Source organism: Anabrus simplex, chromosome 2 (assembly GCF_040414725.1).
Source record: "Anabrus simplex isolate iqAnaSimp1 chromosome 2, ASM4041472v1, whole genome shotgun sequence".
Taxonomy (NCBI): Eukaryota; Metazoa; Arthropoda; class Insecta; order Orthoptera; family Tettigoniidae; genus Anabrus; species Anabrus simplex.
In genome coordinates, this window is record NC_090266.1 from 1,213,280,153 (window position 1) to 1,213,305,832 (window position 25,680).

General features: G+C 38.4%; 1 protein-coding gene across 3 annotated transcripts in view; it reads right to left on the reverse strand.

The window, feature by feature from the left end:
• Positions 1-25,680, reverse strand: part of LRR (Leucine-rich repeat) — an 808,120-nt gene that overhangs the window by 617,148 nt on the left and 165,292 nt on the right. The window lies entirely within an intron of this gene.

Consider the following 25,680-nt stretch of genomic DNA (forward strand, 5'->3'; position numbering starts at 1 on the left):
CCTTCCAGGCATTCTGTCTTACGTTGTTGCAATAATACTTGTGGGCCTTGCCGTAGAGGAAATTACGTTTTTGAACTAAACTGATAAGATTTTCCGTGTCTATTATTAGTGAGGTGAATAAAAACAACTTCGCGACTCTATGCAGGAAACAGCCGATTTGCCAGCAGCCAGCTGATACACATGCCGCCAAACAGCCGACCGAAAGATCCCGATCGTTTACGAAGTTGAACGAATGTTGATAGCCAACTGGGTGTTGAGGGAGGCACACATAGGCATTGCAATACCACGTGTTGGCATAAAATTGAAAGTTATTTTTAATTTTACCTTTATACGAGCTAAACATTGTATTATCGTGTCACTCGTAATTATTACATCGCATTATTAGAACGTAGCACAAGGATGAGGAGACATCAAATAAAATTCTCGCGGGGAAAGAAACTGTTTACGTTTAGATGTGCTAGCGTTGCTACTGCACCTTTATCTCTCCCACGTAATACCCCGGATACATTTCCATGCACTAATTTCTACCAACTTCGAACCTGTGTTTCTTTTCTTCATTACCTATAGCATGAAGAGGATTGAAGCGGGAAAATAAACTCAATACTGGCTTGGCCATGCGGTACTTGTGAAACAGCCAGAAACTACGCCCGTTGCCGTGACAACCAGTAGGAATGCAGGGGCGATTTAGGCCTAGGTTCTAAGAATCTCTTAAGAGTAAGTTGCTAGATTTCCCATTTGCTACCGTTATCCTTGAAGCAGGTGTCAGGGGTGTGAGGAAGATAGAAAGCACATGCTAACAAACTAGTACACGTCTTGTCTTTGCTTCTTGTAAGTCTAAGCTACGGATTGCCAAGCATAGTGTAGCGTCGTAATTAGTATGAGTAGGAGTAGGTGAAGTTACTTGTACTTGTAATATCAACGTACAAGCTTTTTTTAAAAAGTGAAAATGAGCGCAACTCAGAGGAAAGAGATCAAGCGAAAGGCACTAACAATAAAAGACAAAGTGGAGATTATAAGGAAAGTGGCGTCATCTACACTTTCTCGTGTTGCTTTGGCAAAGGAGCTGGGGATGCCGCCGTCTACTTTGAACGATATTATAGCGAAGAAAGAAGAGATCTCTGCTTCTGCAGGGAATACTTCAGCAAATTGCAAGGAAGTTAAATCTGAAAAGTACGATGAAATAGAACAAGTTCTGCTAATATGGTTTAAACAGCAGCGAAGTTTAAACATACCTTTCAGTGGGACTATTGTGCAGGAGAAAGCCTCATGCAAATTAAGGGTACCTTTTACCGCGTCGAGCGGGTGGCTGGAACGCTTTAAAAATCGAGCCGGCATCGTTTACAAAGCCGGCCCCGTGGTGTAGGGGTAGCGTGCCTGCCTCTTACACGGAGGCCCCGGGTTCGATTCCCGGCCAGGACTGGGATTTTAACCTGGACCTGGTTCGAGGTCCACTCAGCCTACGTGATTAGAATTGAGAAACTATCTGACGGTGAGATATCGGCCCCGGTCTAGAAAGCCAAGAATAACGGCCGAGAGGATTCGTCGTGCTGACCACACGGCACCTCGTAATCTGCAGGCCTTCGGGCTGAGCAGCGGTCGCTTGGTAGGCCAAGGCCTTTCAAGGGCTGTAGTGCCATGGGGTTTTTGGTTTTCGCTTACAAAACAATTTGTTGCGAAGCAGAGAGTGTAAGTTCGCAGGGAAGGGAAGTGTGGAAGAACATGGTTCTGCCTGCTAAAATAATCAAACCTTGCAACGTTTTTATATAACTTAATATGTTCCCTTCTCTTATCAAATATATTTATAATATGGTATGTTCAATTATTTTACTTTATCTCTAAAAATATTGTCATGATAATCGAATTTTTATATTGTGGCTTTCTGTAAGCAGCTCTTATATATCGGCCTATTTCGGTATTGTTCACAAATAAGGAAATCTGTTGGCTGTGTGTTTCACATGTATTTCAAAGTACAGAATAAGTTTTTGGGCATTACCCCTTTTAAGAAGTTTCCTGCTTAAGAAGTTTTTTTTTTTGCAGTCCCTTGAAAAACTTCTTAACAGAGTTTCACTGTATGTATTTTGTGTCATATTCTCAGTGAACATAGATTGCGTGGAGGCAAGATTATATACGTAGCCGACATAATAGCACAATACCAAGATATCATATTACAAATACTTGTTGAATTTCTTGCACACATAGTATATGTAAAAGAAGCTTATCGGTTGAGCGCATATTGAACCATAATATGTCGATTGAGGAATTATATAGGTAGAGTAGGGAAATAGAATATTTTATATGTTGAGTATCGTTTATATTTTTAAACTGAAACACTATAAGAGTAAATAATAGACTAGGAGCTGTAATTTAAATGGCAGTAGAATCGAGTATCTTAGCACGTCAGTCGATTCCTTGTTTTCTTTATCATATTCGACAGCAATGAATTCAGATTATTATGATTAATTTTTTTAAACGTTATAAAATGTATTAATTATGTGGAGGAATCCTGAATTTCATCAATGTTGATATAATTGTGCTATATTTGTGCACATGAGTGAATAACTTAGTTTTTCAAGGATGATTAAGAAAGACTTGGCTTCACTTCAGAAATATTGAGTTCATGATATTATAATAATTAAGAATAAGCCAGCGCTGACTTAAATTTTAATTCCTACAGAAGAATATTTGTTTTTGAGGTAATAATTATGAGTTCACGATGATATATAGGCCAATTCTCATTTCTTTCGAGATTTTGTCAATTTAATAAATATGTTACTTTTTTTTTTTTAAATTATTCAATGAGTCATCATTTGTAGTGATAGATAGTAGTCAGGCTTAGCATGTAAGGTAGTTCTTAAGTGAATTGCGTTATAAGATGATGGTCGAAGTTGAAGTTGTGAATTTTGCGATTAGATGAAAACGTTCTGTGATTAAAGTCGCGAAAGGTGCGGATATCTTTCTCGGAATCCACGTAAAATTGCATTTACAGAAAAATCAAACATTTGTCTTATTCGAGGATACCCTGAGATGAAATCTGACTAGCTGGAGTAATAACTATGGTTCACCTAGACACGGAAGGGTGCAGCATGGAAGAATGAACGAGGAAGTGAAAGGTTGTATAAATCAGAAATATGTACACATTAGGCTATACTTTGTTACTTTAGCTGTAAATAGTGTATATGACTGTTTTAGTTTAGGTAATTATAATAGAGTTAAACTAATGTATTATTACGGTCCACCTTTTCAATAAAAAATATACAGAGTTTAAATTACATAAATGATTTGGGACTAGTTTTGACCTAATATCACCAGCCTAAAGCAAAATTAAAACGTAAATACCAAAGAAATCAAACAATGTAAAGACACACAAGGTCATAGAAAGGTCATAAGGTCATAATAATACATTAGGATTCCCTAAGTCGGTGAGTGTCGGATCCAGGAAGTTACGTAACAGCTGTACGTAACGATCTGATGTTTCTATTACAGTTCTGCCCTCCTCTTCAAAAAAGTAAGGGCCTACAATTTCGAAATCAGCGACACCGCACCAAACAGTAACACGCTCGCTGTGGAGAGGTCGCTCATGGATCTGTTGAGGACTGGTTGCGGACCAGTACTGAAAATTTTGTTTATTAACGTAGCCTACCAAATGAAAGTGCGTTCCATCACTTACCAGGACATTGGTGTCAGCTGCTACAGCTTCCAGGATAGTCTCACAACAAGGTCTGCAATTGGCCCCATCACATTCACTGAGTTTCTGAAAACCCACCATTTTGTATGGATTGAACTTCATGTCTGCGTGTAAAATCCTCCTTACAGTGCGATCCGAGAGTCCCAGAGCACGTGAATGCCTACGCACCGAACGTTGAGGAGACTGCGTAACGGCGTCTCACTGCACGGACGGTCTCTCGTGTTCGGACCCTACGAGGCCTACCAGGCAGCTTCATTTTCATACTCAAACAAGTTTTTCTCAAACTGTTCACCCATAACAGAATGGTGTTCCTGCTTGGAACTTTCATATGTCGACCTAAGCCGAAGTGTCTGCGAAAAAAACGTTGTGTTGTGGTAAGAGAGTCGGCATTTTGAAGTAAGTCCCAATAACGAAACCGCGGTGTTCACCACTCCATGCCATGCTAGCGACTGGCTGGCTGGCTGACTGACTAGCCCGGACGAGACGACGCACATGTTCTCCAAGGCCAAGCCCAAGACTGCGAGCACCACGACAATAACACTTGTTTGTAAACTGTGGCCAATACGACCTTTACTTCACTCCAATCTACTGTATGTGACATAAATGGCAAACACTGCTCTTTTAAACTGCGCAACAAAATTGTGAATGTCTTGTTGCGTTGCCGAGTTATTGAAGTCTGAAATTCATCAGGTATTTCTGTCACACCCTGTATTACCTGTTATTGTTCCACTTGAGCACAAACCTTCCCCTCTAATAAGGTTTACGTTTATTCCATGGCCAGGGTGTCATTACCTTATTCCCCACCTCCAAAACCAAGCCTGCTATTCACATTCTCTTCCTCAATGCCAACCACCTCATCTGACGCTGCAGAAAAATAAACAAATTCTCGCTCTCCATCAATCTCTGTTGCCAAGTAAATTTACTCGTCAGTGCCCTCTCTGTCACCTGCAGCCGAGTTACAACATTTGGCGAGTGATGCTGGTGTGGGGTAAGGGCCCACTCTGCTCTGGCCCAGACTCCATAACGGCGTTCTGGAGCACCATCCTTTCCGGTGAGGGCTGAGGTGCGGTAAATGAACCGCCTACCCATCTTGGAGCAGTATCTCTGTATCTGGTCTGTGGCAACCATCACCATGGCTACCCCTCTCAAGGTAGCGGGAGAGCTGTATCTGAGGGTACTGGGGGGAGGGTCCGAGGGACCCTACCCAGGTATCAGCTGCAGTAGCTGCTCTTGCCGTCAAACCTGAACTGTACATCTGGCACTTGTACGGCTGCAAGAAGACTTCAAGACTAGTTTTCGACGCGATTGATCACACATGAACTTTGATCAAGATATTTCCTATCACTAAAATCCAACTTAAATTTTTTTTTTTAAACAACCTAAAAGTCACATGGTCACCACAAGAAAGGACTTTGGGGGGGGGAGGTCTGTACAGGGAGATACACCCACCCCGTTCATTTAAATCAAGCACCTGAAAGAACGCTATCTGCCATCCTAAAGTTACAACTACAAATACAAGAAGTTTGGAGTTTCCTCTACAGATGTCTCTACCAAAAAACTTATGTAATGCCCCCAGGTGTGAAGACAGACTATTAAGATTGCAAAGTAATTTGTTATTTTAAAGTTTACTCAACTGAATTGTTTATTCCTTGTATTAGGTATGTTCAAGTTTACAACCCTTCTATCTCTGTCCGCCAACTTCAAATACTGACCAATAGGATATTTTGTATATTTTCCCACCAGTTACTTATATCCTGTATGTATTGGGAATTGGGGGTGTGTCAGGCCTTAGCCCAGAGTTTTCTGGATCATTCCTCTCCGGTATAAAAGCTGGCACATTCTTCGACCAGGCTGTCTTATTCATCACTCCGGTTTAGTGTGTGTGGTTATAAAGGAGGCAGGGAGCCTCGTCCATCATCGAGAAGACCAGCAGCTCAAGGTAATGGCAGTCCTATATAAATGATAGGTCTTTGAAAGGTAGCTCGAGGGGAAGGTTTCCAAACTTTACTAATGTAACTTTAATTTTCTAACATGTAACTTTCAAACAAGTCAAAAGAACTTAGCCGAAATTCAGGAATAGAGTTGTGATACCCTCTTGAGTTTCCTATCAACTTGACTTTGAGGTGACTATGACTTTGTAACAGTTTTCTGTCTGTAACTTTGTAACTTAAATATTCTCCATCTAGTCACCTCAGTAGTATAGGCTTAGCCTCTGTAACTTCAGGCCGGAAGAACAAATAGGGTTTTAATCTTTTAATTGCAAATTTCAAGGAGTGCAAGTATCTGCCTCCATATCATGTTGAATTTGGGCCAGTAACTTTAACCATTTGTTTTCCACAAAGGCCTGGTAGAATGGGCATTTGATATCCCTGTAAAATTCAACTTCATTCTTTTAGGTTAAGAGGTTAGACTGTTGAGTATCTAATACAGTGAATGCTATTGGAATGTGTAAATGTAGGTTGAGTCTTTGACAGGCCTGGAAATTTCCGGAAATAGATTCCCAAGTGTAAATTTTATAGAGCATTGATGCTCTTTCTGTTCATGTAGAGCTTTTAGTGTAAATATTGAATGATGCCTTTGGAAGGCCATAACATTGTAATGTTGGGAGAGTAAACTCCTGGATAATTTTCTGGAGCAAAAGGTGCTCTTGAAATATTATATATTTTGAATACTCTGTCTTTTTGTGAAGTAAAAGAAATTGAAAGGTTCGTCTGCATGTTTGTTTTTTGAAAGGAGCCACAGCACTCTTGGAGGATGTATAATTATGAAACTTCAAGCTCAAGGTTGTTAAGCAATTGTTTAATTAATTGTTAACCGTTGTTACCCCATCTTACGAACTTCTGTACCTGAACTGTAAAGTTATTTTGAAAAGAAACCAAAAGATAACCGAGAAAATAAATATAACTCCAATTTTGAAGTTTTTAATAAATCTTTTGATTGTCGTAGATAGACTCATTCATGCCTGCACCTTCTTTCACCTCTGTCCACTACGGTATCCCCGTAACAGTAATAATAACCATATTTTTGACTTTAATGAAAATGATTAGACAAGTGCATAGAATGTACATGATACTTGTTTGTGTTTATTTTCTTTCTTTTTTTTTCGCAAATTAAATTTGTTAGAGGATATAACCTGACAGGTGAAAGGTTATAGATCCAACCTGACAAGGCTCAAACGTCACACGACACTCTGCAGACTTTCCGATGTCTGGATTGTTATGTCTCTGGAGCGACAGAGGCATCTGATACTGCCTTTGAGAGTTCCAATAATTTCCTCTCTGTTGTGCCACTTTGCAAGCCCACATTCGTACCGTAACTCGTGTAATGGCTATTCTGTCCTTGCGTGTTTCACCCACATAACACACAATTTCATCTTTGACTTCTTTCAAGGGTCCTTGCTGCAGGCCACTGCATACCTTTCTAGTAGACTCCGGATCTTTTAAGCGATCCTTTTCACGCTAACACCAAACAATGGCTGTAGTTATAGTAACGTGAAAATGTAAACAAATATTTATTTGGCATAATGGAATTGTAACATGAAAACATCTACGAGTATTTATTTATATGGCATGTCTACTTGTGTATCGAGACGTTATCTAACATTATCGCCCATTGTTTGGAACTGTTGTCTAACTGTGGAATTTACCATACACATTTAATTCAAAAACTATATCTCCTATTATTACATATTTGCTGGATTAATCTGATTCGCTCGATTATTGATCGAGTGTTGTGCGTTTGCACGGTGCAAACTTTGAATGCCGGGAGCTGCTGACTTCCGCCTTGTCTGAGTGAGAGAGGAGTCAGTCTGTTGTGTTCCAGCATTCAACATGGCTGTGTTTAGCCGCGCTCGTAAAAAGACATCTTGGTGTAGTCGGAGAGTGCTAGTAATGGAGAGTTACTCGCCAGGATAAGTGCGAGGATGTCAGGGCTATGCCCTTGATCTTTTGAATTATTCTCAGTGTGCTCCAACCTTAAATATTTCATTAGTGTAAGAAGAAAACTTTGTGTGAGTGTTAACCATTTACCGACATGGCAAGTTTGTAGTGTAACCTATGTTCTTATGTTGGATACCCCCACTCAAGTAAGTACTGTAAATTATGAATAATCCCGGAGATCTCGTACGACCATGCATTAAAAGTGACTGATCTTATCGTGGAGAAGTTCTATTTCTCTGAATCTCTCCACGAACCATAGTTCGTTTGCTTCCCTACACTTCCTCCTCACTGTCCTGTTTAGTTCTTGGTATTGGACTTTACTTACATGTTTCACTTTCCGTCTTTGGTCCATAAGCTGTAGAATATCTTCTGTCATCCATGGTTGTGTTTTTGAACTGTTCGAATATCCTATATCATTCTCTTGAGTATCAGTGAGCATGATGTTTATTATTATATTATTATTCTGTTATTTTATTTTGGTGTTGGTTTTCCTCCCTAATTTTTCTTCGTTGTTCGTATTTGTCTTCTGTGTTGCTATTGCCTTCATGGCTTATTATTTGGATGTGATCGTTATTTGCATTGTTCGGGACTTTAATTAATGACACCTCATGTACGTATCCTAGCGTAATCCAAAGCCCCCTTCATTCTAAATTATCTAAGCTGTAGGCGAACTTTTTAACAAAAGCTAATGTAATTTCGTACTATCACCCCTCGGATAAATTATTATTATTTTTTTAAATGTCAAGTCTGTGAAAAATTGAAATTTGCTGGTCGATATTTACTTAAAATATGCCATTCTCTTAACGTTTTCTTGTCACATACCACTCATTGTTTGGGGTTCCTTGCCTTCAATTATTATTACGTAATGTGTCTTCTCATCTTATCTTATCTGATGGACACGTATTAATTTTGGGGCTTTGGTGACTATTCTGGGATGATGGCTTGGCGTCGGTAAATGGTTGCTTCTGTTGTGTGCTTCTGTTGTGTGCTTCTGCGTTCTGTTATTAAGTGGGAACGTTTATAGTATTTTTCCCTTGATATACTTCATTTAATTGGGATTGCTTTCCACTATTATTTTATTATAATTTAATCTTGTTTGGTTAATTTGTGTAATTTTTATTTGCGGTTGGAGCCACTATTTTCTTTGTACGTGTGTCCTTGTGTGTGACTTTGCATGTGACTTGAAATGACTTGTTTTGGTAGTGTAGCAAATTTCAATTTTAAGCAGTATTTGTAGTGGCGGACCCGCATACTGATGATCATCCAACTAAGTTTTTCAATGAATTTCTGTGTAGTAATTATCTAGTGTTTATCTTTTGAATATTATGGTTGCAACCAAATTTTTCCTTTTTTTAAAAAAATTTTATATTTCAATCTTGCTATACCTTAAGTAAACGTTATTGACAATTTTATTTAATGATATCTGTTTTGAGTTTTTCAATATTTGATTATTTGAGGAAGCCTATGTTGATATCAGCTTCATTATATCTTAATTTAAAATTCATTATTAAATAGTGTTTCTCCCTTTAGTTTTAATTGCGTTTTTGTTTGTAAAGGGAAAATATATATTTAACTGTGCATATACATTTTTCTTTTAAATTTTCATATTTAATTTATTAAGTCAAAATTCTTTATTTTAAATTTAATCTTGTCTCTCATTTAGTAGCTAGTAATATTGACCTGGCAACCTGTCAAATGTTAATGTTAAGGCCCTGCCCTTTCTCCTTCATGTTTTGCCCTCCACGCTTCGCATTTTGTGCTCCTGCACTCAACGGTAAGTAAATGTGTTTTGTTTTCATTTTGTTGTTCGTGCATTTGCATTGTTTTCTCCATGTACATCTTGATGAGGTTGCAGTTATGCTCTATTATCTTGAGGCTGCAAAATTATTCCTCATTTCAGTGTTTTTAATAAAAATTAACTTAAAATTGGCATCAAAATATCAACAAGAAACCGCTGAGAAATTGCTGGTAATAATTGTTCCACAGGTCTCTATAATTCGATAATCCATCTAAAAAATATTCCTGCCATCTGTAAAAATGCTACTTCTGCTAAGTGTCAGATAAAACTAGCTACCGATAGACACACGTCTCATTCTGGCTTCGGCCGGCTGCACCTAATGGTGTATAATAAAGACTCTCACACTGAAGTCAACGAGGTTCGCGCGCACACAGGGGCTGAAGGGAAGCAGCATGGTTAACATGGTAGCTGCCAGTTGCAAATGCAAGAACACCCTTGGTTTTTCACATAAAACTCTTATGAAGAAACACTGTCTTGAATGTTGGGAAAAATTAGTTGGTTACTCTGGCAAAAGTCCATTAACATCTCCCTTCTTGATTCTTGTTGCCATGCTTCATGGTGTAGTTTACTGTAGTTATGTCCTAGTTTGTGAACCATGGGCAATGGCTGAGTGGCCTAGTAAGTGGTCATGAATGTCAGGATAGCAGTAGCTATAGAATGGGAGTGGGGATCTTGGACATATTCTGAGTCATGGTCCTCTTTGTACTCAGACGGCTACGACTATACAATCCACCGGGGGAGGGATCCTCACTTGGCTTATGTGTAAATAAGGGTAGCATTCTACTTTACAGAATTTTCAGTGAGCACGCTCAGAACGTTTTTAAGCAAGCTTCGGACCTATGGGAGTAATGGAGTCCCACTCCCATTTGATAGGCGAGGGACTCCTTGGAAACAAGAAGGCAAATGAAATGGAATTCAATGGGGAGCTATCAATATTAATGGGGGTTACAAAAGAAAGAATGTAGAACTGGCTGAGCCAGCAAAGAGGATGCGTCTGGATGTATTACAAGTTAATGATATTCTGGTCAGATAACAAGGAAGAGATAGATAATAAAGTGTACTTGATGGGTATTAGAAAGGGAAGGGCAAGATGTGGGGTAGGACTGTTCATCAGGAATAAGCAACACAGCTTCTGTTAGGCACGTAAATAAGCTAATGATGTGGGTAGATTTGGTAGTCGGAGGAATTAGGACGAGAATTGTCTCGGTGTACTCACCATGTGAGGGTGCAGGTGAGGATGAAGTTGACAAGTTTTATGAAGCACTGAGTGACATCATAGTCCGGGTCAAAAGTAAGGATAGGGTAATGCTAATGGGTGATTTCAATGCGAGATTTCAAAATCGAACTGAAGGATACGAAAGGGTGATAAGTAAATGTGGGAAAGATATGGAAGCTAATAGGTATGGGAACCATTTGCTGGACTTCTGTGCTAGAATGAGATGAGCAGTTACAAATACATTCTTCAAGGATAAAGCTATTCATCACTACACATGGGAGAATAGGGGCACCACGTCCATAACAGACTACCCTACCACTCATTAATTTCAATACACCACGAGTGTTATCTGGGATTTCAGATATGAACACAAAACAAAATTTATTTCTCCAAAAATATAATTATATAAACTTAAACATATATAATACAAATAGAATAATTATATTTTACTTTCATCAAAGTATCCTCCCTTGAATTTAATGACTGCCGCACATACTCGAGGCATGCAGTCAATCAGTTTTTATAGGTATTTTGAGCCTAATGTAAAAGGGTGAGAGGTTTCTGGAACGGTAAATAGAAAGTATTGCGAGGATGAGGGTTATAATTTTTATGTGGTCTATGTTCATCGTATATTGGGATTAAAATATTGCTCCAAATGTATGAAAAAGTTTTCAGCAATATTCAATAGGGCACCCTTGTCAATATGTAGAAGGTTAGCTTCCAAGAGTTGGCCCATGGCAGAGAATCTATTATATTTATATCCATTAACATGCTCCAGATAATGTCTTAAAACTCCTGCCTCTTTGTTCTGCATATGTGGCTTTACAACTATAGCATTGAAATTTGTACACACATGATTTTGAGAACCTACCATACTGATTTAAAAATTAAGAGCGGTACTATTATTACTTCTGTACGGAATTGCTTGGCCATGCTTTTTGAAAATACTAAAGCTTTGATATATATTTTCATCATTGAAAGTGAAAATAAAAACTGAGGTATTACATACTTCTTCCCTGGGTAAAGCAGTTGAGGGGCGGTATTTAATTTTATCAATTATTTTTTCCATAAATTGTCTGCCATAGCCATTAACCATAGTGATGTGAATAGTATTTAGTACATTTTTTAAAATCTCTATCAGAAAAAGGAATATTGAAAGCCCGATAGACCATAGTATAATGTTCTGCTCTTTTGTGAGATTGAGCGTATGTACAGTTATGCTAAATAGCACTGATCATTTGGGTAGATTTTCTATAAATACCACAACTGAGGGATTCTGGGTGTCTGGTGATAATAAGGTCGAAATAGTTAAGAGTTTGATGGGATACAGACCGAACAGTAACTCTGATATGTGGGCTGAGTGCATTTAAATTTGAAAAGGTAGTGGTCGCATTATTAATGCTCTTGTCTATTATGACGAACACGTCATCCTCGTATGTTACCCTAAAGCAAATATTACAGGAAGAGGTGGGAATATAGAACCCCACTTTGTTTTTAAGCCATATATATTAGACGATCAAATCGATTCATACAAATGTATGGAATTTTGTATCCATAATCTATTGACGTCCAATCGCTTAATTAATTCTTTGGTATACCAAACAAGAAATTTTATATTTAAGTTTTTGTGAACACACAGCAAACTCGTCTTCAGACATACGGTGTGGGTAATATGGACCCCAAAGGTGTCATCTGGAACACTTCAAATTAAACACACATAAATATTTGTAAATGGCATTTATTCATAAAATATTGTTAGAATTGTGAGTTCTGATGACAAGTACAGTAGAAATTATAAACTGATGACTGCCAAAAATGATTTATAGTGAGCTCAAGACCGTTGTCCTTTTAACGGCAAGTCACACACATATGTATTTCTTTCAGCTCCAGCACAATCATTGTGAGCCCACATCTTACAAATCATACATTGGACCCACAATTCCCCTTTTCTGTCATCAGAATATCTACCATTGCAGAACAAACAAACTTCATCAGGTTGAGGCTCGGCGATGGGCAGTTCCAAAGAACAATCAAAGTGATCTGAAGGAAAGTTTACAGATTCATCACCTGAATCCTCACTTGCGGATTTATCCTGTCGAGTCTGTTCTGCTCTTCTTCCTCGTCCAGATCCTTTATCTCCATGTCCCTGTCCTTTACCTCAACGTCCACGTACTCGGGTTGTTACTGGATTTTGTTTTTCACTTATTTTCTTAACTGAGGCCTCTAAATGAGTTTTGTACGGTGATCCAGTTACAAGGGTTGCGGAGCATGCTTTTCTACCCCTTGTTGATTTCTTCTTTCTTGAAATGGGCACATGACGGACATCTCTAGGTGAAACTGTGAGAAACTGGGATCAGTATTTTGTAGCAAGAGAGGATACTGGTATTTCGTTGAGTAAGGAGTGGTGTGATCATCCAGAAATAACAGGATCCGAATGCACGAGTTCCATAGATAGAGCAGCTGTGGTGGGTTCGTGGTCTGGTGGAGGAGGTTCTCATCTTTCGGCTTCTTGCTCGGCGGCAAGAAAGTCAGAGTCAGTGAAGATCGTTTGATTGAAGGGCCAGATTCCTGTTACCTTAAAGCCATTTACTGCAATGGCACCAGTTGTATACTGCAGGTATGCTTTCCCAAAAAGTCCTGCAATGTCATAGGGTCCAAGAGGTTTCCTTGATGTACCATCCGCTGCCGAATGTGTTCACTGTAGTGAGTTTTATGGGGACCCATGAATGTAGGCTCCAAAGGTTGGAGTTTATGGGTCGTATGATACAGCTGGGAAAGTAGATGGATGTGATGTCTTCTAGCCATGTTGATTATGTCAATGATTCTCGTATGAGAATAATATCCACCGAACATCAGCAAAATCAAAGACGTCTCTGTTGGCACAGTCTTCTCAATAAAGTGTTCAAACCAAACTGTGAACAGCTGGTCCTGTACCCATACTGAGAGATGAGTCCTCCCAATTGATCCAGGGGGAGCTCCTCTCTTAAGAGTTTCAGTCATGTTCTTTCTGGGAAAGATAATCATTGGTGGAATATACTTTTAATCTGGACTATGCTCAACCCAGTCTCATCCACGTTCCATACTCTGTCAGGGGAAAATCCAAAATGATTATACAGCGGCTCTAGTAGATCATAAAATACTGCAACACTCTCGCGGCTAAACCCCTTAGCTCGTGCATACAACGTCCCAGTTGGTTTCCTGATGGCCAACTGGTCACAATGACGACGCATGAAATGGTCAAACCAGGCTCTGCCTGCACATTCGCCTCCAAAAAGATTCTTCACACCATTTCTGACTGCTAGCTGGAATGCCATTTTACGAACGTCCATGCGCGTGAATCCATAATATTTGGCTTCCATTAGAAGGAGGTAATCTGCAAGTTCATTTTCTATACACTCTGGAAGGATAGGCTTCCTTCCTAGTTTTTTCACTACCACATTCTCAGGTGAAAGCACAGTATCGAGGGCCAGTCTCCTTAATGTTGTTTTTGGAACGGGAAACTGCTTCGTCGCTCTCTTCAGTCCCATTTTCTTCTCCCGTACAGCCGTAACACCCTCTTTCATCTCTTCCTTATCCCATAACTTCCTTTTTTTACACGATTTTGTCTGAAGCGACGTTCATGGCATCTATAATAATGTAAAGAACACCATTCAGATGGACTTACAAAAAAATGTACTGGAGTATGCCGAAATACTGAGATGGGGGTAGCACAGGGTGGGGTGTTATCACCACTTCTGTTCTCCCTATACATGAATGACCTATCAGAACAACTGACGAACTGTAAATATCACTTATACGCTGACGATATCTAATTGTTTATTCATACCAAGCCGAATGACATACAAGAAGCAACCATGAAATTAAACGAAGACTTATTTAACATTAACGAATGGACTAGTAGCCACTGCCTGAAAGTAAACCCATTAAAATCGCAAGCCATCATAATAGGATCTAGAAAAGCGCATGCCAAGTTAGAAAGCATCAACATACCGGTTGTCAAGATCAATGAAACACCTATAGCACTGAAAGACTCTGTTAAGAACCTTGGAATAATTTTTGATAAGTATTTAAGTTGGTCAGAGCACGTAACAAAAATTTGTCAACGTGTATTCGGTTCATTACACTCACTATACAAACTGAGAGATTTTCTACCTGTCAAAACCAGGGAACTGCTCATTCAAGGACTAATACTACCAATATTTGATTATGGTGATGTAGTCTATAACAACATAAGTTGTTCACTTGGTTCTAAACTTCAACGGGCGCATAATGCCTGCAATCGATTCATTCTAAATGTTCCGCTCCATTCCCACATCAGCCCATTCCTCCATCAGCTGTCCTGGTTAAGATTATGTGATAGACGTAAATACCATGCTGTTTCTCTTCTTCACAAAATACTGCGAACAGGTAAACCACATTATCTGAGAATAGATTTCAACTACCTCTCTCCCGCAGGCAGAACACCCTCAAGGTCATCAGTACAAACCCTGCTATCCATCCCCACTCATCCCAGTAGTACGTATAACAAGTCATTTGTACCGGGGACCATACGTTCCTGGAATTCTCTCCCAGCTGAAATTAGAGACATAAGCAACCTAAAGCTATTCAGAAGAATGTGCTGGAAATTTTACCTACACTCAGACTGATTTACTCTTAGAAGTACCCTTAAATTTTAGATTATTAAGTTAAATGAATAAAATTTCAATGTAAGGTTAGAAACATTATAGTTTATATTTTTCGAGATATAGCTTTAATAATAGTAAATATTATAAATTAATTTTAAAATGTTAAAATGATTTTTATGATGCTTTACATTTCATACAAATTACATTTCACATTAACTTTAAATTATAATTAACTTATTTTTTAAGTAGTTATAATGTTCAGTATATTATGTTTATGCAGGTGCATAATTATATGGTTTGGCATAATAGCAGGCTTCATAGCCTGAGCCCCGCCATGTACAGAAAAACATTAATAAATAAATAAATAAATAAATAAATAATATGGAACCCGGTTCCATATTACCAGCATTGAACGGTTCCATACTTCTATCTCTTCCTCTACTAAAATTTGCATTATTAGTGATCCAAAGAGGACCAATGGCTTCAGGCCGATGAGTTCTCTTAGGTGCGGTGATGAGCTTTGCGTATAAAATGACACTGGAACCTACCAGGTTAGGGGTGCCTGCAGAAAGCATCTGTATTCCATGTTAGCAGCGGCCTCATCACATGCTGACAGCAGCTATGAATTGCCTTTGGGGGCAGCGAACCCATCGTATACACAATTATAAAGATGGGAATCCTCCACTTAATCAATACTCTGTTGATATATGGCTTCTAAAACATATCTGTATCACATTAGTATACAGGACCGGTTTCGACCCCTATTCAGGTCATCTTCAAATGATCATAGAACCTAATATTAACATAATGTACAATTCGAAGTATCACTGGATTCACTAATATAATATAACTTAACACAAATAATAATATTGTAGTGTTAATATGTGTTTTGGTGTTTTTCTCTTAGTCCAAAATGTTCATCGATGTTCACATGACTTGCAATGGGTGTGTCTAAAAATCCACTTAATCTATTCCTAAAAACCACATGATTCGTTAAAATAATGATATGTGATGTTCATCATTATGAGCATCCTCATCATCCCCATCCCCATCATCATCATCATCATCATCATCATCATCGTCCTACTCCAGTCACCCGGGCGTGGTTGTGATATTCTTATAACTTAATATTGTTCTATAGCATTCTTATAGCGCACATCAGAAACATTTTGATCCATGTTGATAAAACATTTCATTAAATACGCAGGTAAATTGTAGTTTGCAGAATATTCTAGTATGTTCACTGGTATGAGCTGTTGATCTTGACAAGTACACATGCACAGTATTTGTTATTATGCCACTTAATTTACATTAAAACATCATAATGTTATCTTATTTCATTTTGTGGTGTCAGCCTCACTGTCTGGCTTAATAAGTGCAAGTGCTCCCCTCTTCATATTTGTGTTCCACTGGACATGTCAATTGATCTGTGTAAACAGAAAGAGAAGCGGAGTATAAAAAATGTTTCACTTTGCTAGTTAAGAATGTCTATTGAACGTGTTGAATGAGTGTGTGTGTACTTACGTGTCGTTCTTAGCTTGTCGGTATGTGTTGTTCGAGAGCATGTCGCACTGCTCCGTGTACGTCTGGGGCTGGTTCTTGAGGCAGAGTAGGGAAGGGGTGTAGGGACAAGAGAAGTGGTTTATGGGGGAGACGGAGCAGAGTGAGGCGTGTCTTCTGGATGTTCCTTAATGTGTATTGGGTTTTGTTTATTAACTCTTTTTAGGTAAGTGTTTTTTTAAGGGATAACTGTATTGAAAAGGTTGTAATTTCATTCAGGTTGAAGTTTGGATTGGCGTAATGGTCCATGCTGATGTAAAATTCTTTCAATATATTGAGCAACGGGCCCTTGGGATTCATACTTAAGATTTGCATATCATTTCCAATATGCGTAAATTTATGTTTATAGTCCTCAACATGTTGCCCTATGGATGAAAAATGGTTATGTTTTATGGCATTAATGTGCTCATTGTGATGGATAAGAAAATCCCTTACGGTACGTCTGACATAACTGGTTTCACAATTATCACGTTTTATTCGATCTACTCCTGAATGATTATATTTATTGTTCTCATCGTCAGATTTAGTGTTGTGTAAAATGTTGGCACTATTGTGTGTGGTTTTGTAGGCTATTTTTAAGTTGCATCTTTGAGATGGATATAGGTGTTATTGAAAGTGAAAAGTGCATAGTCTTTCTTGGATACGTTGTCTCTGGTTAATTTCGATTTAGGTTGGTGTTTTATTTTTTGGGTGATTTTATTGATCATATTTTGGGTGTATCAGTTTTGCTTTGCTACTTCGTGGATCAAGTTTAATTTTTTTTTTTTTAAACTTTTGTTGAATGCTCTGTATATCATGCTATGGTAGGCTGCTCTTTTGTGGGCGCTGGGGTGAATGGAATCTATTTTTATTGTATTGGATGTCTGTGTAGGTTTCCTGTATATTTTGTATGTTAATTGATTTTCATGCTTAGTAACAGGTATGTCTAAGTAATTTACAGTGCGGTTATTTTCTGTTTCCATTGTAAATTTTATGAGTGGGTCTATACTGCTTAGTTGTTCAGATAAGTTATTTTCATTGGTGAATCTACTGTCTAGAATAACAAAAATGTCGTCTACAACTCTGCACCAAAAGAAAATGTCGATTTTATTAATTTCTTGATAATATAAGTAATCTATGTAAATCTCTGCTAATATACCTGATGCTGGGGATCCTATGGGGAGGCCTTGTTGTTTATAAATGAGGTAATGAAATCTGAAATAGTTGTTAATAGCAAATTCAAGTAGATTTATGTTCTTATATTTCAAGAATGCTAAGGTTGATGTGGTTTTTAAAATTAGTTTCTATTAATTTTATTGTTTTCTGTGTAGGTATATTAGGGTAAATGTTTGTTATATCATATGATGCTAGGTTGTGGTGGTGTTCAATTTTCAGTTCTTTTGTAATACTGCAAAATTCTATTGAGTTCCGTATTGTTTTCTTGGCTAAAAATACGTAATGTTTTTTAAGAAATGTGATCATTTGTAAGTTGGACTTGATCTCTAATTTATGACAAGTCTCATGGGTACATTTTCCGTATGGATTTTCGGGTAAGCTTTCGCAAATACAAAGTATTTTTTCTCATTTAAGAGAAAATGAGTGTTTTTTAATAATGTTTTAAGATTTTTTGGATGCTGGAGGTGGGATCTTTGTGTTTGATTTGAAAAGTATTGTCTAGGAAACATTGTTTAGTTTTTGTTATGTATTAATTTTTGTCAATAATGACAGTAGTGTTGCCTTTATCTGCTTTTGTTGTTAGTAGGTTATTGCGCTTAATTTTGTCTTTAAGTCTTTTTAATTGTGTGTTGTTAATGGTATTTCTGTGGTTACTTTTGTTGCTAATTCTATTAATGTACTGTGGTGGTCTTTTCTTTATTTCATATCTAATTTCGTCACGTAGGTCGTGGGAAACTTTATATAGATCATTTTCCGTTTCTGTGATAACAGTAGTAGTATTTTGAAAGGTTGAAGCATTTCCCCAATTGTGTTTGAGCCCATTGCTCAATATATTGGATTCTTCTTCATCAAAGTTAGTGTCTGTTAGGTTTTTTATAAGCGGATGAAATATGTGTGTATTGTCTTCATTTGGTTTAATGGGGATGTTTCTGTTGGGAGCTTTATTTTGTGTACTTTGATTTTGTGACTGTCTAAGTGCGTTTAACTTTCTTTCTAATGTGATCTGTTTGTGAGTTGCTAATTTTGAATTTTTCTTAAGTTATTTGTTGAAAATTGTCCCAGTAGCTTTGGGATAAATCATGGGATGCTTCTAGATGTGTTTCATAAAGTTTGGTGTTGAGATATTGTTTTTGTCTGTAGAGGAATTTGATTTCTTCTCTTAACCATATTTTACAAGTCCTCTTCTGTGTGTTGCATGTTTGGATAGTGTTCCTGTGTTTGTTATTGTATTTTATGAGAAATGTCGGTGTTAAATCATTCGATAGGCATTCCTTTAGAAAAGTGATGGTTTTAATTACACTCGTTATCCTGATCTTCAGGTTCTGATATTTATAAGCAGTTCGCTTTACCTGGTTGGCTAGAGTATTACAATCTATTAGTTTCATGTCCATATTGATGGCTTAGTATACACAATTATAAAGATGGAAATCCTCTCCCTAATCAATACTTTATTGATATATGGCTTCTAAAACATATCTGTATCACGTAAGTATACGCAAAATCGGGAGGTTGTGGGTTCGGATCCCACTGGTGTCCGGCTGGCCATTTTTGTTCTGTACTTAACATCTCTTCAACACGTACTACATGTACGTAACACGACCTAATACGTTGAAAGTCTGTTTCGATATCAATGAGGTCGTGAAAATTCAATATTCATTTCTATATATATTTGGATTTAAAATTTCTTCAGGATGAATTTGTGCATTTTTCATGTCCGCTTTTGTTTGTTGGGTCCAAGGGAAATTCTTTAGTTTATCAACTCTCTCAAGAATTTGGTGGGTTAGTCTGGTTTCTGGAAGCCTCTTAACATGTGTATAAAATTTTAGTTTTCTTTCCCTGAGGTTTGCCGCAATATTAGATCATTTTTCTGTGGATTTCCGGGATTGGAGGCGGTACCCTTCTTCCGTGTGTCTTGGTCCTAAAATTTTCCTCATAATTTTTCGCTCGTCTTTTAGGTTATTTTCAAGCTCGCCTTTTTTATGAAGTGTTAGAGTTCCCCTTGTATATAAAGCCTCAGGTTTGATTACAGTATTGTAATGTTTAATCTTAACGTGGAGAGGCATACATTTTTGTTGTAGATTTCCCTTGTTCTCCCATATGCTCTTCTGAGTTTTTGGACACGGTTGTTTTGGGCTATTTTTTCTTGTCCAGTTGGTTCGAGGACTTCGCCCCGGTATTTGAAGTAAGGAACTCTGTTGATTTGTCCGTATTTCGTATCGAGACTATGGATGTCTAGTTTTGAACAGAAAAATTCAGTTTTCTGGAAGGAGATATGAAGTCTGACCTTTCTGGCATATTCTTGGAGAATTTCAACTTGCATTATTGCTGCGGCTTCATCGCTGGACAAAAAGGCCAGGTCATCTGTGAAGGCTAAGCATGAAATTTCAAGCTTGTTTTCTTGTGTCCCAATGTTTACTGGGTTCCAGCTATTTTGCGCTTTCAGTTCTTTTTCCCATTCCCTCATCACCTTATCTAGGACAAGGTTGAAGAGGAGGGGTGATGATCCATCTCCCTGCCGGACACCAGTTTTTATCAGGAATTTGTTTGAGATTTCTCCCATGAATTTCACTCTTGACTTCATGTCAGTGAGGGTCTGTTTGGTCAAGTTTAACATTTTAGAGTCTAGTCCCTGTTCTTTCAGGATGCTCAACAGAGATTGGTGATCAATTTAATCGTAAGCCTTCTTGAAATCTACAAAGGTGCAGATGATTGGGAGGTTTCTGAGGGCCCTGAATTTTAGAGCGGTTTTGAGGTTGCAGATCTGTTCAGTGCACGATCTGTGAGGGAGGAACCCAACCTGATATTCATCAATCTTATGCTCAAGTTGTTCTTGTATTTTTTTCAACAGGCATGCTGAGAAAATTTTGTAGCCGACTTCAAGGAGGGATTCCCAAGGCACATTTCGAGTCTTCGGAGAGTTTTTTGTTTTTCCAGATTTTCTGTATGATTTCTTCAAGTTCTTTGAGTGAATTTGGACCAATATTCTTAAGGAAATCTGCAACAATCCCGTCTCTTCCTGAGGTTAAGTTGTTCTTTAGTTGTTTAATGTGGCTCTGAATTTCTTCCTGGTTTGGTGGAGGTGATTCTGGGTGAGTGAAACTGGATGCTTCTTCAAGAAATCTTTCAGTGGGTTTGGGGCAGTTAAGAAGTTCTGAGAAGTTTCGTGCAAGTTCTTGGTAGTTTCCTTTATTAGTAAGCGGCAATTTTCTGTTTTGTTTCTTGAAACATAAGTTCTGCGGAATGTATCCTCAAATTTTTTTCTGTGAACATTCTGTAGAAATCCCTTGTGTTGTGGCTTCTAAAGTTTTCTTCAACTGAGTCCAGTTGTTCTTTCAGGTGCTTTCTTTTTTTCTTGCCTGATGGTTTTGGATACTTGTTTTCTGGTCTCATAAAATTCTTTTGAGTTTTCTGGTTTTTGTTCTACTGTAGTATTTCTGCAGTTTTTCTTATCTCTGGGGCTTGGTCACATGTTGAGTTCCACCAGGGGTGTTTTGTATTAATATTTAAGGGTACCATTTCTCGTGCCTTTTGTATGATTTTGGTGTGCAATTCTTCCCATGTTTTCGCTCGCTGATTTTCCCATGCTTCTTTTAGATCGGTAAAAGGAATCCTTTTTATGTCAAATTTCTGTTGCTGGATTTTCTTGGGGTGGTATTTTCTTGGAGTAAATTTTACTTTAACTCTTGTCAGATAGTGATCAGACTCGATGTTTGCTCCTCTTTTCACTTGTACATCGTGTACCTCTTTCTGTAGCGGATATGAGATAGCTACATGATCAATCTGAAATCTGCCAATAGATTCAATGAGGGACCTCCAGGTTTTTTGTTTCTTGGGATGCTTCCTGAGGGATGTGTACATGATATTAAGGTTGCACTGTTGACATAGTTCAATGAGTCTTGAACCATTTTTGTTGGTAAATTTGTGCACCGGGTAGAGTCCGACAGTTTTCCTATGTCCTTTTCTTGGACGATTTGTGCACTGATATCGCCTAAGAGAATTTTGAAATCATCCTTGGTAATTTTTGACATTACCTTTTCAAGTTTGTTCCAAAATTTATCCACGTTTTGGGGGTTCTTCTTGTTTATATCTGTAGGGGTGTGTGCATCTATTAATGTATATTTTTTATTAGCACACTGAATCCTCATTGTCATTAGGCGATTGTTGATGGGGTTAACTTCTTGGATCGAGTTCAGTATATTTTTTTTTACTACGAAGTTCATACCAAATAAAGGGGTCCTGTTTAGAATCTTTTTGTCTGTTTTACTCTTGAATATACGATAATTTCCATAATCCAAGGTGGCATCATCAGTAAATCGAGTTTCCTACAGGGCAAGGATAAGAATTTTTTGCCGATCAAGTTCTGTGACTAAATTTAGTAATTTTTCTGGTTCAAACAAAGTGTTGATATTGAATGTACCAATGTATGCGGGGGTTTTGAGGGACAATTTACCAGAGAGCCCCGACTCTCTCCCATGTTTTCGTGGTCGTCCAGGCTCCCCAGAATCCGAAAGCCTGGTTGTCGCCTCAATGTGACGGATGGATTGGATACTACCTGGGGTAATGTTCTTGCTATGCTCACGAATCATGTTTGGCTTGTAAAAGGAGATCCAGCAGTGCTGGGTGCTTAGAACCATGGATTGTTAGTTCCTGGAGCTTGGTATTGCCACCGCACCCACAAGGTGTCAGACACAGACCAGGAAGCCGATGGATACTACTCACAAAGACTTAATAACAATAAAAAAATCTTCCACCTTTTTGATACTTATATTTGCATTTTGGCAAATCAATTAATCATACATAGTACATGTTTCGTTCTTTTTTTAGAACATATTCAACTGTTTACATTGCTTAGGTGATTCGCTAAGTTTATACTACTTAAGACGCACCTGGATTTTAAACAGGCTTTTTATTACTATCCCAAAAAGCAAGGATAACTCTTCCGCCAGTTCCGTCGTACCAATGATCTTCCTCGCCGCCTTCACTGCTGTTGAGGTCTTCACTCGTAACCCTGAGCTGGGACCCTTACCAGATGATACACAGTGGGTCAATGTGCTCTGGGACTCACACAGGCAGGGGCGCCACTCAATGGGCAGGCTGCCTCCGAAGAGGGTCCCTACCTGCTACCTTAATATTATTATTCTTCTTTCTTTCTTTCTTTATTTATTCGTTATGCCCATTCATAGAGTACGTTTGAACTTGTTAGTTGGTTTGATGGTTTGTGCCTTCTTATCCTCCCAAAATCTCTTCATGAATGCACTGTGTTGCATCTTGCGTTCTGTCGACCACTTCCTACCAGTGGTCTTTTTGGGTTTCTCTCTAAATTTATGATTGGCTACTTTTGTTCTAAAAGCTCCACGATTTTCCATGATGTCGTCTGTGATATTTATTTCTTGGAGGTCTGCCTTAGTTTCTTCTAGCCATTTTATTTTGACCTTTTTTGAGTTGATTACTTTGAATATTCTTTTAGTTAGTCTGTCGCTGTTCATTCCGTAGATATGGCCATAGAAATTAAGGCGCCTTTTCCATACGGCATCAGTAAACCTGTCGGTGAAGGAGTAGAGGTCCGCTGTTCTCCTCTTAATCCACATTCCATTTTCTGTCGTAGGACCATAAATTTTCCTGAGAATTTTCCGCTCCTGCTTTTCAATTTTTGTAATTTTAGAGTGACCACCTAAGCATATGGTTTCTGAGGCATATAAAGCTTCCGGCAATACAACTGTCTTGTAGGGTCATAATTTTGCATTACGCGATATGACTCTTTTGTTGTAGTAATTCCACGTCAGTCTGTAGGCCTTATGTAGTTTGGTGTTTCTTTCTACATTGGCACTACTGTCTAATTCTGATGGTAGTATAATTTCTCCAAGGTATTTGAAGGAGGGCACCTGTGAAATTGTGCCGTTTTCCATCTCTAGCGGAGTTCTTTTGCTATTTTGACGCAGATTTTCCATGTACTTGGTTTTCTCGTAGGATATCTGGAGGCCTGCCTTTGATGCTATATTGTGTAGTCTCTGTATGGCATACCTTGTTTCATCATCCTTGGTCTTAGTAATGTTTGCGAGATCATCAGCAAATGCTAAACATTTCACATTGACCTTGCTTCTCAAATTTCCGATGTTCACACCCTTGATATCCTTTTCCCACTCTCTAATAACTTTGTCTAGAACTAAGTTAAACAGAATAGGGGAGATGCCGTCACCTTGACGAACGCCCGTACATATTTCAAAAGGCTCAGAGATTTCTCCAAGGAATTTCACTTTTAGAGGTCATACTTGTGAGGGTCTGCTGGATAAGTGCTCTGTTCTTCTTGTCCACTCTGAGTTCTTCTAGAGTATCAAATACTGTCTGTCTGTCCACAGAGTCATACGCCTTCTTAAAATCCACAAAGGCACTTTGGCAAATCCTTAATATCGTCTTCAAGTTCCATATTTGTTCTGCACATGATCGACCTTTCCTGAAACCCGCTTGGTACTCACCAATCAGGTGATCTGTCTGTTTATCTGACCGGTTCAAGAGAGCTTTGGAAAGAATTTTGTATGTGATTGGCAGTAGAAATATGCCTCTATAGTTGTTTGGATCTGCCTTGTCACCTTACTTGTGCAATGGGTGTATTAATGCACGCTTCCAATCCTGTGGAATCATTTCCGTTTCCCATATTTCTAACAGGATTGCATGAATTTTGCTTACAAGATCATCTCCAAGTTTGCACATCTCCGCAGTGATGCCGTCCTCTCCAGGAGCTTTATTATTTTTAAGCGATCGTATGATTTCTGCTGTTTCCTGTATTGTCGGTGGTTGTGAATCGGGGTTGGGCATGGGCTTTTCAAAGTTCAGTCTTTCCTTTGGAGGATCACAACTGAGGAGGTCTCGGAAGTAGTCAGCTAGAATGGTGCGGTTCTCTTTGATGTTCGTTTCTAATGTTCCATTTGCTCGATGGAAACATAAAGATGGTGGTTGATAACTGGATAAATTCTCACGGAAGGTTTTGTAGAAATTCCTGGAGTTGTTTCTAAGGAAATCTCGTTCGATTTCTATGAGTCTATTTTTGTCATAGGCTCGTTTCTCCCTGCAGATAATTTTTGAGGAGATTTTCTGAACTTTCAGGAAGGTCTCCCATCTCTTAGTTGTTTGATGTCCATTCCACTGATTCCATGCTTTCGTCCGTTCATCAACGGCTTTATCACAGGTCGTGTTCCACCACCTATGTTTGCGTTTCCTTGGAGGCTGTCCTAATTTCATGGCTGATGTCTGAAGTGTTTTACGAAGGCCTGGCCAGTCCTTGGGGTCCTGCTCTCGTATGTCTTGTAGAAAGGTCGTGGCGTTCTGTCGAAGACATTCTGGATCAATCTTAGAGATCTTTTGTGTTTAGGTCTGCATCTGTTGGGTTGGAATCTCACTTTGATTTGTGTTAGGTAGTGGTCCGAGTCGACAACTCCCTTCCGTACTCTAACATTTTGGATCTCACACATATTCTTTCTGGAGATTGCGACGTGATCGATCTGGAATTCGCCCAATAATGGGTTTGGTGATTTCCACATTTTCTTCTTATGTGGTGGTCTCGCAAAATGCGTAGACATGAGTTTTATTATTATTATTATTATTATTATTATTATTATGGCATTCCTAATATGTTTTCATGTACTAAGATATGAATTTCCACTGCAATGCTGTAATTTGTATTCAATTAATGTGAGTAAATGGAGTAC